The 18,192-nt window shown below is 45.0% G+C and overlaps 2 pseudogenes; both read right to left on the bottom strand.

Moving 5' to 3' along the window:
* Positions 1 to 12,622: 12,622 nt before the first annotated feature.
* On the bottom strand, positions 12,623 to 12,735 carry LOC137505825 (U2 spliceosomal RNA; annotated as a pseudogene).
* A 625-nt stretch (positions 12,736 to 13,360) lies between these two features.
* Positions 13,361 to 13,496, bottom strand: LOC137505821 (U2 spliceosomal RNA; annotated as a pseudogene).
* Between the last annotated feature and the right edge of the window lie 4,696 nt (positions 13,497 to 18,192).

Raw genomic sequence — 18,192 nt, 5'->3', positions numbered from 1 at the left:
CACTGGAGTGTCCAAAAGCACAAGGTGTGCAATACTCAGAGACATGGCCAAGGTAAGAAAGGCTGAAAGACAACCACCACTGAACAAGACACACAAGCTGAAATGTCAAGACTGGGCCAAGAAGTATCTCAAGACTGATTTTTCTCAGGTTTTATGGACTGATAAAATGAGAGTGAGTCTTGATGGACCCGTGGCTGGATTGGTAAAGGGCAGAGAGCTCCAGTCCGACTCAGACGCCAGCAAGGTGGGGGTGGAGTACTGGTTTAGGCTGGTATCATCAAAGATGAGCTTGTGGGGCCTTTTCGGGTTGAGGATGGAGTCAAGCTCAACTCCCAGTCCTACTGCCAGTTTCTGGAAGACACCTTCTTCAAGCAGTGGTACAGGAAGAAGTCTGCATCCTTCAAGAAAAACATGATTTTCATGCAGGACAATGCTCCATCACACACGTCCAAGTACTCCACAGCGTGGCTGGCAAGAAAGGGTATAAAAGAAGAAAAACTAATGACATGGCCTCCTTGTTCACCTGATCTGAACCCCATTGAGAACCTGTGGTCCATCATAAAATGTGACATTTACAAGGAGGGAAAACAGTACACCTCTCTGAACAGTGTCTGGGAGGCTGTGGTTGCTGCTGCACGCAATGTTGATGGTGAACAGATCAAAACACTGACAGAATCCACGGATGGCAGGCTTTTGGGTGTCCTTGCAAAGAAAGGTGGCTATATTGGTCACTGATTTGTTTTTGTTTTGTTTTTGAATGTCAGAAATGTATATTTTTGAATGTTGAGATGTTATATTGGTTTCACTGGTAAAAATAAATAATTGAAATGGGTATATATTTGTTTTTGTTAAGTTGCCTAATAATTATGCACAGTAATAGTCACCTGCACACACAGATATCCCTCTAAAATAGATAAAACTAAAAACAAACTAAAAACTACTTTCAAAAATATTCAGCTTTGATATTAATGAGTTTTTTTGGGTTCATTGAGAACATGGTTGTTGTTCAATAATAAAATTATTTCTCAAAAATACCACTTGCCTAATAATTCTGCACTCCCTGTAGAGTGCTGCCGCTCTGTTACTACTACTATTACTACTTCCTGTCTGATCTGAGAATCAGGAAGTTTGGAGCGAGCGGCTGCACTGTAGAAGAGACAGATGGGTTTCAGATGACGGGATCTCTATCGCTTGGATCATGGATAGGTGAGTGAGTGTTTGCCATCTGCTGCTATCATTCTTGCTGCAGCTGAGGTTCTCTGTGGGAAGGGAGGGAGGAGTGGGCAGCGGCAGAGCGCACAGTAGCAGGAGGGGGACCTAGGAGGAGAGCCTGGCTCTGAAGATAATCAGCAGCGCACAGCATCATTTGACAAGACAAGATAAATAACTTTTATATCGTGCGGATATCTCCTGGCGGACTGAAAGGGCCAGAGCCGCAGCCACTAGGACGCGCCCTATATGCAGTAGAGAGACTTGCCTAAGGTCTCCTACTGAATAGGTGCTGGCTAACTGAACAGGCAGAGCCGAGATTCGAACTCTGGTCTCCTGTGTCAGAGAGAGGCAGAGCCCTTAAAGGGACTCCGAGCAGTGCCTGTGGGTATGCCTTTAAGCATACCCACAACTAATTAATTACATCCTCACACCAACAAGCATGATGTTTGTAATTATATCCCCCTGGGTTCCTTATATTTCATTGCATTGTGCTGAATCGAGCTGCCGACTTTGGAGAAAAGTCGTCCTGTGTAATACAATGTAACTATGGAAAGATGCATATAATTTTGAAGCTCTCTTTCTCCTCTTTCCAATGATAGATAAACTGCCACCCTACGCCTTTTAGTTTTCGCTATTTTCACGATCGAAATTCCCGTGGCCGCAATTTCGATTGCGAAATTAGCGAAAACTAAAAGACATAGGGTGGCGGTTTATATATCATTGGAAAGAGGAGAAAGAGAGCTTTAAAATGATATGCATCTTTCTATAGTTACTGCACTGCTCAGAGTTCCTTTAACCATTATACCATCCATCCACCGCTGACAGGATGGCGAGGGCTGGTTTATGTGCTGATGGGGCCCCTTTGACTCTGGATGGGGCCCCAAGCGACTTGCTTTTGTTGCCTGGTCGGTAATCCGGCCCTGGAACCCTGATTCCCCGGCCATTACCCACTGGTCACAATGTCAGACTTGCCCTCCAGAACAGATTCTCTTGAAAGGCAAGTGGTGTCATCATTGTCCACCATAACAGATTCTCGATAAAGAATTTAAAGTTAATTCATTTCAAATACAGCAGGGCCTCAAAAGTCCTCCTCCTGTATTGTTATTTTTGGTCACTACCTCGGGACGTGCATGCCATGCCTGCTGCCTTCCTTGGATGTGTGTGGTGGTAGCCATTTCTTAGGCTCCAACTCCGGACCGAAATAGAACCAGGATTTCCCGGCCATTACCTGTGGTCGCTCACAATGGCAGACTTGCTCTCCATAATAGATTCTCGTTGCAGGTACTGAACCTTAAGCAGAAAATGTAATGTAAAAAAATAGATGTAAGCTTTAACAATGGTAAAGAAAGAACCATGGAAAGTTGATAATGCAGTCAGACATTACCTAACCTGACATCACTGAGTGAGGAAGAGCAATCACGCTATGGTGTGCAGTAGTCCAGCACGGCCATCACTACACAAACAGCTGTTTGCGGTGCGTTACACAGTGAGTTTGGTGTGTCAGTGTGAAACAGTACACTAATTACACTACATGATTGATGTATACACATACAAGATGTTTTAAAGCACTTTAGGCCTGCTATTTAGCATGCAATGTGATTTCTGACAATAAAACGCTGCTTTGCGTCAAATCCAGATTTTTCCCCGAGACTTTTGGCATTTATCCCACTCCGCCATGCCCCCTCCAGGTGTTAGACCCCTTGAAACATCTTTTCCATCACTTTTCTGGCCAGCATAATTTTTTCTAGTTTTCCAAGTTCACCTCCCCATTGAAGTCTATTGCGGTTTGTGAAAGTTCGCGCGAACCGAACTTTTGCGGAAGTTCGCGAACCGAAAATCTGAGGTTTGGGCCATCTCTACCTATGGGTTACATTCTGCACTATGAACTCATGCAGTGCTGGAGTTGTTGCCTTGGAGAAGTAGTGGAGGCTGGGGATGGACCACTTAGAGATCCCATACAGCAGGAGCTTGTGCTTATCACTCTCCTCTTTTACAAGGGAGTATGGCACGAGCTGAGAGCACATGGCACGGGCCAGTATCATGCTCAGCTTCTGGATGCACATGTTGGTGGGAGGCAGAGCCTTGGTCATAGGAATAGTATTGTGGATCAAGGTCTTCCACTGGACTGAATGGGAAGCTGTGGAGGGTGCTGAGGAGGGCAATTGAGGACTGGCTGCCCCTACTAACCTCAATTTCTGGGGGAGCTGTGGAAGGAGCACTGCATTTCCTCGCTCCTGCTAAACATGATGCTGCAGCAGAAGGCGGCACAATGGCATTACTGTTCTGACTGGCTGCAGCGTCTTGCACAGCTCATGCTCCTTCCAGTGGCAGATCCGTAAGTGGTAATGGAAGCCTCAAGTTCCTACCTTGGCTGGATCCCTCCCTCTCTGCTCATTGACACTGCATGTGTTGCAGATAGCAATGCACAGATCCATGGGAGATTGGTAGAAAAACTGCCAAGCAGGTGCCATGATCATTCCCTTAAGGATTGAAGGGAGGGCAGGTGTCCTACTGTACTACTGGTTGGGTGTTGGGTGGTAGTGGTGGCTTCATCAGTGGGCTGTGGCGCTGTCCCACCCTCTGACATATTTGAGCATCTGTCGCCTCCTCCTGACATTGGAGATGTGTGGGACAAAATAAAGGTCCTCCCACTCATCCTCAAACAACTGCTCCTCCTCTTCCTGACCCCACCACCCCTACTGTTCCAACATCGCCTGCCAAATGACCCTCCCCTTCCTCACAAACAGGAGAATGTGCAGCAAGCACCTCCTCCTTCTCCTGCAGTTCCCCACCCTGCCAATCCTGGCCACTAGGCCCCAGGAAAAAAGGACAAAAGGCCTTGAGCCTCTTCTCTTATCTCCCTTTACCACAGCTTAGTGCCCTCTGGCTGGCCAACTAGCCAGGGAGCAGGCGACAGCCCAGCCCCTCCTGACTCGTACAATCAATGAACAACTTTATTAGCAGTAAAAAAAACAACCTGTAAAATGTGTGTGTATGTGTGTGGGGGGGGGGGCGTTAAATGGTGTATATATGTGTATATGAATGGTCAGTGGCATAGCTACAGACTTGGGGGCCCCGATGCAGAATTTGGATCCGCCCCCCACATTGAATAATGCCCCCACCCCAGTATGGTAGCCGGATGTGCCCCACTTCCTCACCTGCATATGTTAGCCATGTATAGGTGCCTCCACTATACTCCAGTATAGGTAGCCAGGGATAAGTGCTCCAGTTTAGGTAGCCAGGAATAGGTTCCCTCAGTATAGGTAGCCAGGAATAGGTGCCCCCAGTTTAGGTAGCCAGGAATAGGTGCCCCCAGTTTAGGTAGCCAGTAATATGTGCCCCCAGTTTAGGTAGCCAGAAATAGGTGCCCCCAGCTTAGGTTGCCAGGAATAGGGGCTCCAGTATAGGTAGCCAGGGATAGGTGCTCCCAGTATAAGTAGCCAGGAATAGGTGTTCCCAGTATAGGTAGCCAGGAAAAGGTGCCTCCGTATAGATAGCCAGGCATAGATGCCTCAGTATAGGTAACACGGAATAGGTGTCTCAGTATAGATAGCCTGGAATAGGTGCCTCAATATAGATAGCCTGGAATAGGTGCCTCAGTATAGATAGCCAGGAATAGGTGCCTCAGTATAGATTGCCAGAAATAGGTGCCTCAGTATAGGTAGCCAGGTGTAGGCGCTCCAGTATAGGTAGTCAGGAATGGGTGCCTCCCTATAGATAGCCAGGAATAGGTCCCTCGGTATAGGTAGCCAGGTGGAGGGTGGTAGCCGCAGCAGTACATGCACGAGCAGTGGCTGAGGGAGTCATCAAATACTCACTTTGCTGGGATCCACAAGCTGCATGTACCTACTTCTTCCTGTTTTTGCATTCCATCTCACAGTAACAGCGCCCTCTAGGGGGCGCTGTTAGGGCGCTGTTACTTTGAGCTGGAATGCTGGATAGGAAGAAGTTAGTAGTACATGTGTTGGTGGCTGAATACAGTGACAGTGACAGCAGTGACTGTGTGACACGGACTACTAGTATACTACTACTAGTACTCTGTCTACTAGTACTCTAAAATAGCTGCACAAAATGACACTGTGCTACACAATATATCTACAATAACACGCTAACTCTGTTAAACTAACCTTCACTAATCCCTAGATTCCTTATGCTGGGCATACACGACTCTATTTTCCCGCTCGATCGTTTCGCCGCTGGATTTCGCAGTCAATTCTCTTTTCTTCCGCTCGTTTTTCTCATCTTTTTCCATTCACTTCAATCCGTAATTGAGCGGCGAAACGATCGGGCGGGAGATCGGACATGTCAGAAATTATCTATCGAGCCATCTTAGTGGCTCAAAATCGAGCGGTGTATGCCCAGCATTAAACCCGTACACTAGGCTAGCACTAGTACAGCTAAATGAATGAAATCCCTGTCCCTAAATTTCTATAACCTTACTAATGCACTAACTGTAAATCAATCACAAAGCTAATCTAACTGTCTAAATCACAAGTTAGGAATCAGCAAAGAATCAAAAGTACAATAGAAAGTCTCAATTTGAACAACTGGATCACACTTGCAGATTTATGCCTAATATATACGGAAAATCTTACCATGTGTACCCAGCAATACACAGTGCTGGATCATTCTGACACAACCTCTCACAGCACTAGTCAAATCAGCAATGAGGAAGTCTAAAATGGTGGCCGCCTTATATAGGGGAGGGGTGGGCACAAGCTCAGCTCATTTCTTTTGGTTTGCTGAGGACTCTGCTAGGGACACTGTGATTGGTCCGAATGTGCATTTCTGTGGTTACTCAAAGTTACGCGTAATTATCGACTCGTAATCAAAATTTTGAGTGCAACTTCGAGTACACCCATAAGTGGCATCTGTAATTTTGATTGATTACAAATGTATGATTCCGATTCATAACTGCCATTTTCAATGCAATGTAATTATAGAAACTCTTCATTACCGAGGGTAACAGTAAAAAAGGGCGCAGGAGGCTAGTGGACAAATCGGGCGCCGCCATTCACTCCCATAATAAATATTGTTTACTGGGCGCCGAACGGGAAAAAAAGGGCGCCCGAGAATAATAACGTTTTCCAAGGGCGCCCGAAGATTTTTAATGTTTTATAACTGCTTGTGATGATTTACGTTTCCTATTTCAATAAAACATTATTTTAAATGTTATCCCTTACTGTTTGTAAAACATTATTAGTCACAAAATAAAGCGATCAGTACGTAACGTAAATTGTAATATATTTTATCCCTTACTGCTTCTAAAACATTATTCTACACACAATACAGTGATCACTAAGGAGGGTCTTAGGTTTAGGCACCACCAGGGGGGTCTTAGATTTAGGCACCACCAGGGGGGTCTTAGGTTTAGGCACCACCAGGGGGGTCTTAGATTTAGGCACCACCAGGGGGGTCTTAGGTTTAGGCACCAATACGGGGGTCTAGGGGGGTAACAGTAAAAAAGGGCGCAGGAGGCTAGTGGACAAATCGGGCGCCGCCATTCACTCCCATAATAAATATCGTTTAATGGGCGCCCGATAGGAAAAAAGGGCGCCGGAGAGAAATAATGTTTTAAAAGCGGCGCCCGGAGACTTAATGTTTTATTACTGCTTCTCATGATTACACATTATTTAATGATTTATACATTTTTTAATATTATTTTTGAACGAAAAACAGTACAATATTTTTTTCAAACATTATTTTTAAACGAAAAACAGTACAATTTTTTTTTTTTTTTTACAATATTTTTAAACGAAAAAACCGCACAATATGTTTTTGAAACTTTATTAATGCTTATCACAGGGGGGTCTTAGGTTTAGGCACCAACAGGGGGGTCTTAGGTTTAGGCACCAACAGGGGGGTCTTAGGTTTAGGCACCAACAGGGGGGTCTTAGGTTTAGGCACCACCAGGGGGGTCTTAGGATAAGGCACCACCAGGGGGGTCTTAGGTTTAGGCACCAACAGGGGGTCTTAGGTTTAGGCACCAACAGGGGGGTCTTAGGTTTAGGCACCAACAGGGGGTCTTAGGTTTAGGCACCAACAGGGGGGTCTTAGGTTTAGGCACCAACAGGGGGGTCTTAGGTTTAGGCACTAACAGGGGGGTCTAGGGGTTAGGGGTAGGTACAGGGAGGGTTACTTAGGCACCAACAGGGGGGGTCTTAGGTTTAGACACTAACAGGGGGGTCTAGGGGTTAGGGGTAGGTACAGGGAGGGTTACTTAGTAATTTTTTTTTAAACGTTATTATACGTTTCACTATTTAAACGAAAGATTAACGTTTTTACAATTTCCGATTTAATGCACATTATTTAATGATTTATAACTTTATAAAACATTAATTTTAAACGAAATACAGTACAATACATTTTTAAACGTTATCCAAGCTTATCGTTTAAAACCCCGCTCCCTTTTTTCCCAGCGCCCCTTTTTAACGTACGCGTCTAGGGGTTAGGGGTAGGTACAGGGAGGGTTATTTACTATTTTTTTTTAAACGTTATTATACATTTCACTTTTTAAACGGAAGATTAAGGTTTTCACAATTGCCGATTTCATGAACATTATTTAATGATTTATAACTTTATAAAAACGAATATTTAAACGAAATATAGTACATTATATTTTTAAACGTTATCCATGTTTATCGTTTAAAACCCTGCGCCCTTTTTTCCCAGTGCCCCTTTTTAACGTACGCATTACCGAGTCGGTACAAGCACCACTATTAAAGTACATACACCTGTCTGATTTTTCCAAACGTTCGTTCGGATCGATCATCTGGACCGGTCATTTGGACGTCAAATCGGGCGTGTGTACAAACGGTTGTCTGTTTCACGAATCCACCAAGCGGATCTGTCAAAATCAGCCTTATCAATTAAATGACCGGTCGTTTGGAAAAATCAGATGTGTGTATGTACCTTTAGAGGTAGGAGAATCTTTGTCTGGTGAGCTTTTATTTTTCTTTTGCCATCCTGATCATTCCTTTTTGTCTTAAAGATAACTGGAAGCTTCCGGATTACTTTGTGTGACAACTTTAGCTGGATTTATGGAGGTCAGAAACAGAGACCCCTCTCCTTGCATCCTCCTCTTTGCCGCACATGTGCCCGTGCATCCACATCATTGATGGGGTCAAGAAGGCCAGATCATAGTAAGTATAATTAAGTAATATAATAGCTGAGCAGCCGGAATGCTAAAACATTTAAAGGATCACTATCGCAAAAACTGTAAAATTTTAAATACATGTAAACACGTACAAATAAGAAATATGCAAACGAGATAAACAGAGGAACACCAAGAGCCCCAATAGTGTAGTATGTATTGACAAAGGAGATAATGACAAAGAGTAATAGTTGTTATACTCACAAGCATGGGTCACCAATAGGCAACCACTGTAAAGGCAGGTGGGGAGATTATCCTGACCCCACTCAGGAATAAGAAGTCGCTCTCTGTAGATAGTAGAAAAGGGTCGCAACCCTCCACCCAGGGTGCATACAATATTATATAGGAGAGAACAGAGGCGCCAAAAGGATAAAGGGGTTTTAAAGGAGCTTAAAAGCCAAAAATGTGGTAATTAGAGGAGGCAGTGGTGGACTTACCTCCTCCAAGCAGACACAACACGACTGTACATTCAGTCTATTTATTAACGAACTCCAGATAAAACAAAGCAACGCGTTTCAGGGGTCAGTGCCCGCTTCCTCAGGCAATAGAAAAAGGAGTTACAGCTGCAAATGACAGAGATCAGAGGGTATATTGTTTCTGCTATGATACATCCTACATTTAAAGCTTCGATCAATAAGTGACAAACATGGCAACATAATATGGTATATTGGCAGTAAAGGTACAGTATTTTGTATTATAGAATTGTTGGTGGGTTGTGTTGGTGAAGGGGGGGGGGGAATGGGAGGGGAGGAGAACCACACAGGGGTGGGGGATGGGGGAAACCTGGGGGATGGGGGGAGGGGAGGGGAGAGGCCAAGGGAAAGTTGTGTATCAGGAGGAGGGAGTGGGGGGGGGAGGGGTTTATCAATTATTACTGCAATGGGCAGTTCTTTTGCGCCCTCTTATGCAAACCTCACCATGGGCCTCATAGAACTTCAACTACTAGACACTTATCACCCATTCCATAACAACATAATTCTGTACAAACGATATATTGACGATTTATTTTTTATATGGAAAGGCGACACCTCACTAATCCCATCCTTTATCCAATATCTTAATAACAATAGAGCGGGCCTTCATTTTACATCTCAATATCACCCAACCTTCATAGATTTCCTCGATCTTACCGTCTTCATCAAACAGGGCTCCATCAAAACAAAAACATATTTCAAATCCGTTGATTCCAACAATTTTTATACACTTTAATAGTTTCCACTACCGACCTTGGACACAGAATACACCATACTGCCAGTTTAGACGGATCTATAGAAACTGCACAGACAACCAAGATTACCATGTTCAATCTGATATACTCACTAAAAAAATTTCCGCGAGGAAATACCCCAAAAAACTTATCCGGGACGCACGTCATAAAGCAGAACTACCATATAACCCCAAACCATCGACCGCAGATAGCAATAATCCACCCCCCAGATTCATCACTCAATATTGTAGAGAACACCAAACTATCAGGAAAATAATGAACAAGCGTTGGGAAATTCTACTCCAGGACCCATTCTTGAGACCCCTCCTCCCCTCCAAACCACTTATCACCTACCATAGAGCCCCCAGTCTCCGCAATTTACTAGCCCCCAGTAAACTTCGCTGCCCCAAAACTGAACTTACACACAGTTTAGCCCCTTTAACACCTGGCTCACGACCCTGCCAACGTCCCAGATGCCTAGCCTGCACCTTTGTAGCCAATGCTACCACCTTTACGACCACCATCACATCCAATACAATATCAAAAAACAATTGTCCTGCCAGTCCCGATTTGTTATCTATGTCATTTCATGTCCCTGCCATCTTCAGTATGTGGGTAGAACCACACAGGAAGCCCGGAGCAGAATTGGCCAGCATAGAAGAAATATCCTGAATAAATTCCCCATGCACAGCGTGTCACGGCACTTTCACCAAGCTCACCAAAATAATCCCGAAACACTCTCCGTCACCCTCATCGACAGCACCTGCGATAACGAACCAGCGGCATTCGAAAAATTAAAAAAGCTTGAAATGTATTGGATCCAGACCCTGAAGACACTGGTCCCAGGGGGTCTGAACGAGGTCCTGGAAAAAATATACTAAAAAAAAAATTTTCATTCAATATGATGCATCCCTTTTGTTCCGCTTATTTTTAATTAGTCCTCTCTTTTTATATTTTATAGTATTATGATTTTTATCCTCACTTTTATGCAGATTGATAATAAGAATTTTATGTTCTATCAGTTCTATGTTTATGTTTATGTTAATGTTACTTCTTAAATTTTGTCTGAAAAACATTTTTGGTCAAATACACCCACTAACCCATTCTTTAACCCCCCCCCCCCCCTCTCGAGAATCATATCTGCCAATTTTAATGATACTTCAGCTTACCGTTGATCTACCATAAGTACAATAGTGTGTTTTTTAACCAAATGTCTTTTTTTTTTTTAAGCATACCATGGATCTACCATAAGTTTAATAGTGAATTTCTCAAACAACTTCAGACCATTTTTTTTTTTTTTTTTTTTATACAAATGTGACATGGACCTTTTATTCTGACCTTTTACTCTGTACTTTTAATATTATAAGCTATAGGTTGTATGTATATTTATGTATATGCTTTTTATCAAGACCTGGTTAATCTCTGCTATTTATTATATCTTTTTGGCAAATGTTGTAGTTACTGCTGTGTATCTGGGCCACCTCTAACATGGTGGCCCATCAGTACTGAGAACCAGGCATGCCTCTTCCAAGATGGCGGCCTGACTCCTCTGTAAAAGGGTAAGTCCTTGTAGGCTCTGCCCACTGATGATGCACTTCCTCTCCCCAGTTGATGTCACATCCTGAACACTACTTAGCATGCTCAGACACTCTCTGCCATTACAGAGGTGCCGAGTGTTGTTTGTTTTGCTAGATGGTAAGTCCTGGTGGGTTCACCCACTTACATTTTGTCTTTACTGCTGCCATCTGTAATTTTTAACCCCATACTGGGGTATGTTCTGCTGCCACTGTTTCGTTTGTTTTGCTGCCATTCACACTCTTTTACTACCTTTGATCTACAGTCACCTCTTTTGCTACTTGCTCTGTAACTTGCACGTCCCATGGCTATAATTGATAAACCCCTTCCTCCCCCCCCCCCCCCACTCCCTCCTCCTGATACACAACTTTCCCTTGGCCTCTCCCCCTCCCCTCCCCCCGTCCCCCAGGTTTCCCCCATCCCCCACCCCTGTGTGGTTCTCCTCCCCTCCCATTCTCCCCCTCCCCACCAACACAACCCACCAACAATTCTATAATACAAAATATTGTACCTTTACTGCCAATATACCATATTATGTTGCCATGTTTGTCACTTATTGATCGAAGCTTTAAATGTAGGATGTATCATAGCAGAAACAATATAACCTCTGATCTCTGTCATTTGCAGCTGTAACTCCTTTTTCTATTGCCTGAGGAAGCGGGCACTGACCCGTGAAACGCGTTGCTTTGTTTTATCTGGAGTTCGTTAATAAATAGACTGAATGTACAGTCGTGTTGTGTCTGCTTGGAGGAGGTAAGTCCACCACTGCCTCCTCTAATTACCACTTTTTGGCTTTTAAGCTCCTTTAAAACCCCTTTTATCCTTTTGGCGCCTCTGTTCTCTCCTATATAAATAAGAAATATGTTTCTTCCAGAGTAAAATGAGCCATAAATTAATTTTCTTCTATGTTGCTGTCACTTACAGTAGGTAGTGGAAATCTGACAGAACCGACAGGTTTTGGACTAGCCCATCTCTTCATGGGGGATTATCAGGGTTTTGTTAATTTTCAAAAGCACTTATTGAATGATAGTTGCTCTGCCCAACTGCCAAAAAAGTGTGCAGCAAGCAGGGAAGCTGGCCAGCATCATTATATGCATGTTTTTCAGGGAATGTCTTTGTAAAGAATAAAAGTCTTGCTGAGAATCCCCCATGAAGAGATTGACTAGTCCAAAACCTGTCAGTTCTGTCATATTTCTACTAACTTTTTTTTTTTTTTTAAGCTTTCTTGGCTCCTGTTGCTTGCGGCCGGAGTGATAAAAATTCTGCACTCTCCCTAGCCAAAAGGCCGGGGAGCTGCGTTAGTCGGCTATGCATATGGGCAGTACAGACCAAAGCACCCTACTTACGCCTGGGATCTGCCACATCCCAGGTTTTTTCAGGTGCACCTGGAGCACCACTTCCAGGGGCAGTACGCCTAAGCAAAGCCCTCAGCCATTCAGCTTCGACCATGGTATAGATGCATTCAATCAGCCTCTGGGGAGTTACGACAAGATGGGACACCCTGCCACAGTGCCATCCCTCCAGGTCCCCCAAAAAACCTCAAGAACAGATACTACACTTGATCTTAGCCAAAAGGCTGAGAAGTCATATTTCTACTAACTTTTTTTTTTTTTTTTTTAAGCTTTCTTGGCTCCTGTTGCATGCAACAGGAGTCCCGGGTAAGCAAGGCTATTAGCCCCATGCACGGAAAAAGCGTGAGTGCCCTAAAGCACCCCCACAAAACGTGCATGAGTAGCCACGGGCCCCACAATGCAGCAGGGCCCTTCCGGTTGTTCCCCGAAGGGAACCTTCCCCCTTTGCCTTCGGCTCAGGGGGTGGCATCCTCCAACACCCAAGGGGTTGGAGGATCCTGGGGTCCTCCTCCGAGGACCCCGACTGCGCCCAGTGGTTACCCAAAGGGCCTGGCCATGTGGCAACCGTGTCCACATGGTCCGGGTGGCTCCCCCGAGAGGGAGCCGGGTGGGAACCGAAGTCCCCGGTGCCAGCAAGCTGGCCCCGACCTTGCGGCCGGAGTGATAAAAATTCTGCACTCTCCCTAGCCAAAAGGCCGGGGAGCTGCATTAGTTGGCTATGCATATGGACAGTACAGACCAAAGCACCCTACTTCCGCCTGAGATCTGCCACATCTCAGGTTTTTTCAGGTGCACCTGGAGCGCCACTTCCAGGGGCAGTACGCCTAAGCAAAGCCCTCAGCCATTCAGCCTCGACTATGGTATAGATCCATTCAATCAGCCCCTGGGAATTACGACCAGGAAGGACACCCTGCCACAGTGCCATCCCTCCAGGTCCCCCCAAAAACCTCAAGAACAGATACTACACTTGATCTTAGCCAAAAGGCCGAGAAGCGATATTTCTACTAACTACTGTAAGTGACAGCAACATAGGAGAAAAGTAATTTATGGTTCATCTTACTCTGGAAGAAAAGTACTTCTTATTTGTATATACTAACCAGCGAGTTCATGGTGAACCAGAACTCATTGGAGTGTGTAAGGGTCCTAAAAGCCCCATTACTAAAATGTTAAGAAAAACAAAAGTTTGCTTTCTTAAAACAGAAAGAATCTGCGATAATTCAGGTTGGAGTGAGCTTGAGATGTCTCCCAGGGCATCACTGCTGAATATATGCAAATTAACCATTGTTACCCTTAGAAGCTAAACACACCTCCAGAACCGCTAGAATGCAACGATGTGTCAGCTTGTTAATTTGTACAGAGCCAAAATAATCCAACATGTATACAGACTGTTTCGGATTGTTTGATCCTCATCAGTGCATGCCATGGATTAATTAATTAAGCCCTACTCCATGGAAGTGTGTTTAGCTTCTAAGGGTAACAATGGTTAATTTGCATATATTCAGCAGTGATGCCCTGGGAGACATCTCAAGCTCACTCCAACCTGAATTATCGCAAATTCTTTCTGTTTTAAGAAAGCAAACGTCTGTTTTTATTTGTATATATTTACACATATTTTAAATTTTAAAAATTTTTGCGATAGTGTTAGGGATGATGTAATTACCTCAGTGGTGGAAAGCAGCGCGACCGCCGCTTCTGTGTCTGACGTCATGGCGGCTGTCGCCGCATCATCACAGGCGTCCCTCACGACCTCCGGCAGAACAGGTCTCTCTGCTGCGCATCAGGTTAGGTCGGCACGCTCGCACACGGAGCGGCAGGACCTTTATGGGCTGAGGAGAAGAGTCAGCTGACTGTCCGGTCAGCTGACATCTAGCTGCTGGTTCTCTGTGCTGATTGGTGGAAGTATTCTGGGCGGGACGCTTGAAATTGCCTGTCTGCATTTAAGTTTCACGGTCATAAGAATATGGCACACCCGGGCATAACCAGAACCCAGGAACTGCTGTCCCGATGTCTGTGGTGGCCGTCGTTTAAGAATGACTGCAAGGAGTTTGTGTCTTGTTCAGTTTGTGCTCAGAGCAAAGCTTCCAGGCAAGCTCCTGCAGGGACACTGCAACCATTACCAGGGGCCCACTGGCCAGGGGGGAAGGGGGGGCAATCTCCCCCCAGGCCACCTTTCATTCAGTGATTTAGGGCCCATGGTCCAGCATATGGTGTATTCAGGTTTGTTGTTGTAAAGCAATGTGAAACACTAGGCTAGCTGATAAAAGTGCAATTAGAGGGCAGGCAAGCTGGTAAATATACACAGCATGATGCAGAGCTTGCCTGGAGGGTCCGTGGGCAAACATCTATCTTGTCTCTCACCATTGTTATAATGACTGCATGTATGGATAAGGCATTAAACAAGTTGAAAAGTTTTTGACAGTCCTTAGACTCCATGAGGGCTGCTTTCTGACTTGTGTGAGTGACTGGCAGGGACAGGAGTCATATTATACGCAAGTAGCCTCTGTGTGATGTGAGACTGCAATACAGCTCTACTCTATCTCAGGCTATTCTCAGTCTCACTCTACTCCTCCTCTCTCTGGGCTAGTGCACGCCAAAATCGCAATAGCAATCGCTAGCAATTTGCGAGTGCGATTTTGTGAAGCGATTTTCAGAGCGATTTTTAAATGAATCGACCCAAAAAATGCTACATGCAGTGTGTTTGCGATTTTGAAAAAATCACAATGCTGCTGTGAGAACACCGTCATAGGGTAACATTAGCGAAGCGCTTTTCAAATCACTGTCGATTTGAAAAGCGCTCAGAAGCACTCTTGGTGTGCACCAGCCTTCTTCATTCACCTTTGTTACCCTCTTCCCCTAGTGCTGGGTGTGTCTTCTTCTTATACAGGAAAGCTAAATAAAAGTGCAATCCTGGTGAGGCAAATTATTGATATTATTATTTAGTATTTATATAGCGCCGCCATCTTCCACAGTGCTGTACAGAACATATTGGCCTCAATTCACTAAGATCATGCTGGAGATAATAAGGCAAGAGAAAACTTACCTCCACACAGTGAGAGAGTTATCTTATCTCTCCATTCGCTAAGGTACCTCCTCTGTAGTTATTTTCAGAATTCTGGAGTTATTTTAAGGATTGAAGAGTTAACTTTAGAGATCTCACCTTAACTTGAAGACAGAAGAGTTAACTTTAGGTTTGCCTGAGGTAAAATGTTTCCTGAATACTGCATGCCTCATCACCATGGTGATAACTCTAAAAACATTATTAAAGACAGGAGATAAGCTTAGTGAATTGAGGCCATTGTCTTGTCACTTAACTATCTTCTTCCTTCTCTTTCAGCTTTTCTCTCCTCACCGTTTCTCCCCTTCTCTGCATAAGGTCTCAGACACACTATAAGTGCTTTTCTGAGCGATTTTACCGCGATCACGATTTTACCATGATTTTAATAAAGTCAACAAAAGTGAAGTGGGTTGTGGGCAGGCAGTGATTCACTGCCACTGACCACCAATACAAGCAGGTAAGCAAGGCATAGATGTTGAGGGGGAGTGAAAACAGTAATGGAAAGAGGGGTATCGAAACTTTGGAAATTAGCATTAACGAGGCAGGGATCATGGTGCCAGCAGGGAGGTCAGTAAGGATGTGTCTGGTAAAGCGGGATGGGATATCCAAGGTGGAAGAGGGGCATATTTGAGGGATTAGTAGAGATAGTGGCAAAGGGGAGGACCTAAGTGTTGGGGGAGGAATGAGCTTTGGGGAATTTAAGTGGCCATACATCTGTTGACTTGACAGCCGATTGACCACCTGTTTTGATATTATCGAATCAGATAAAAATTTTGGGTGGAAATTGGTTGAATGTATCAATCTGAGATGTTGGGAAATCTCAGGCCAATGTGGTTGTCAGGTGTGATAATCATGGCATGCAAAAACAACGAGTGATAGACGCGACGTAAACCCCGGCTGTTGTCCCTCAAAATGTATTATGTGCACCTGTTGCCTGTATTTCCGCATTGGCGCTTCACGTGACTACTGGCATATACGACGTGGGGTGCGTGTGTGACGTCATTTGGGCTGGGGCTGCCATGATAACGGGCCTCTAGTTTGTGTTTCCCCCCAGGCCAAAAGGTCCCAGTCCTCCCCTGGATACCAGTGAATGTGGTTTCAGACAGGGGAGTTCAGTTCATTTCTAAGTTTTGGTGAGCTTTCTGTCAGTCATTGGGTTTGACCTTGTCTTTTTCTTCCGGTTATCACCCCCAGACAAATGGTCAGACAGAAAGGATGAACCAATCCCTTGGACAGTTTCTTAGATGTCATGTGGCTGATGCTCAGCATGAGTGGGTTAAGTTCCTGCCTTTCGCAGAATTCGCACATAACAATCTTAGAAACTCGTCCTCAGGCTTTTCACCTTTTCAGGTAGTCACAGGGAGATCACCTAAATTCTCTCCATTAACTGTGAGTAATTCTCCCTTTCTTGCATTGGAAGGGTGGCAAGAGTCCTTAAAGAGACCGTGGGCCATGGTAAAGGTCAATCTGGAGAAAGCTTTTGAGGTTCAAAAAAGGCAAGCAGATAAAAAGCGATCTCCTGAGTGGGTTTTAACACCAGGAGACATGGTCTGGGTCTCCACCCGTCATATTGCCTTACGACAACCTTCAGTTAAGGTGGGCCCTATATATATTGGTCCGTATCCCATTACTGAGAAGATTAATGAGGTGACACACAGGGTGGCTCTTCCGGCCAGTATGAGGGGTGTAAAATCTTTTCATGTTTCATTGTTAAAACCTGCTGTGCATGTGGATTCCTCTCCGCCCCCCACCCTGTAGTGATTGATGGGAAGCCTGAATACGAAATTGAGGAGATCCTGGATTCTTGCAGGGTGCAGAATTCTGTGCAGTATTTGGTCCACTGGAAGGGTCATGGTCCTGAGGAAAGATCATGGGTACCAGCCAAGCGTCTTCATGCTGAGGAATTAAAACAACAATTTCACTCATTACATCCTGAGAAACCATTCTGGGCGTGTCCGGAGTCCGCGCCTCGGGGGGGGGGGGGGGTGATGTTAGGGATGATGTAGTTACCTCAGCGGCGGAAAGCAACGCGACCGCCGCTTCCATGTCTGACGTCATGGGGGCTGTCGCCGCATCATCACAGGCGTCCCTCACGGCCTTTGGCAGAACAGGTCTCTCTGCTGCGCATCAAGTTAGGTCGGCACACTCACGCACGGAGCGGCAGGACCTTTATGGGCTGAGGAGACGAGTCAGCTGACTGGCCGGTCAGCTGACATCTAGCTGCTGGTTCTCTGTGCTGATTGGTGGAAGTATTGTGGGCGGGACGCTTGTAATTGCCTGTCTGCATTTAAGCCCGGAGATGTCAGTAGCTCATTGTCTGTTGTTGCTGAAACTTCGCAGTGAAAGCTCTCACACCTTAGTCAGATCTGTGTGTGTTTGAACCGGCAGGACCACGAGGATTCACACTTAGCCTAGGATTATTATTATTACTACTGTATTGTTATTACTGTGTATGATCTTTGCCTGTACCTCCAACTACACTCTGCTTATCGATTCTGTACCTCTGCCAATCTGATCTGTTGCCGACTTCTGCCTGAACACTCACTTTGATTTAGCCTTACGATTCTGTACCTCTGCCTGACTGATCTGTTACCGACATTGCCTGTACGACCACTCTTTCATTAGTGATAGCCCCTCC

The sequence above is a fragment of the Hyperolius riggenbachi genome, chromosome 4, assembly GCF_040937935.1.
Source record: "Hyperolius riggenbachi isolate aHypRig1 chromosome 4, aHypRig1.pri, whole genome shotgun sequence".
Lineage (NCBI taxonomy): Eukaryota > Metazoa > Chordata > Amphibia > Anura > Hyperoliidae > Hyperolius > Hyperolius riggenbachi.
Note: the sequence above shows the minus strand (reverse complement) of the source record. Positions and strands in the feature narration are given on the sequence as shown.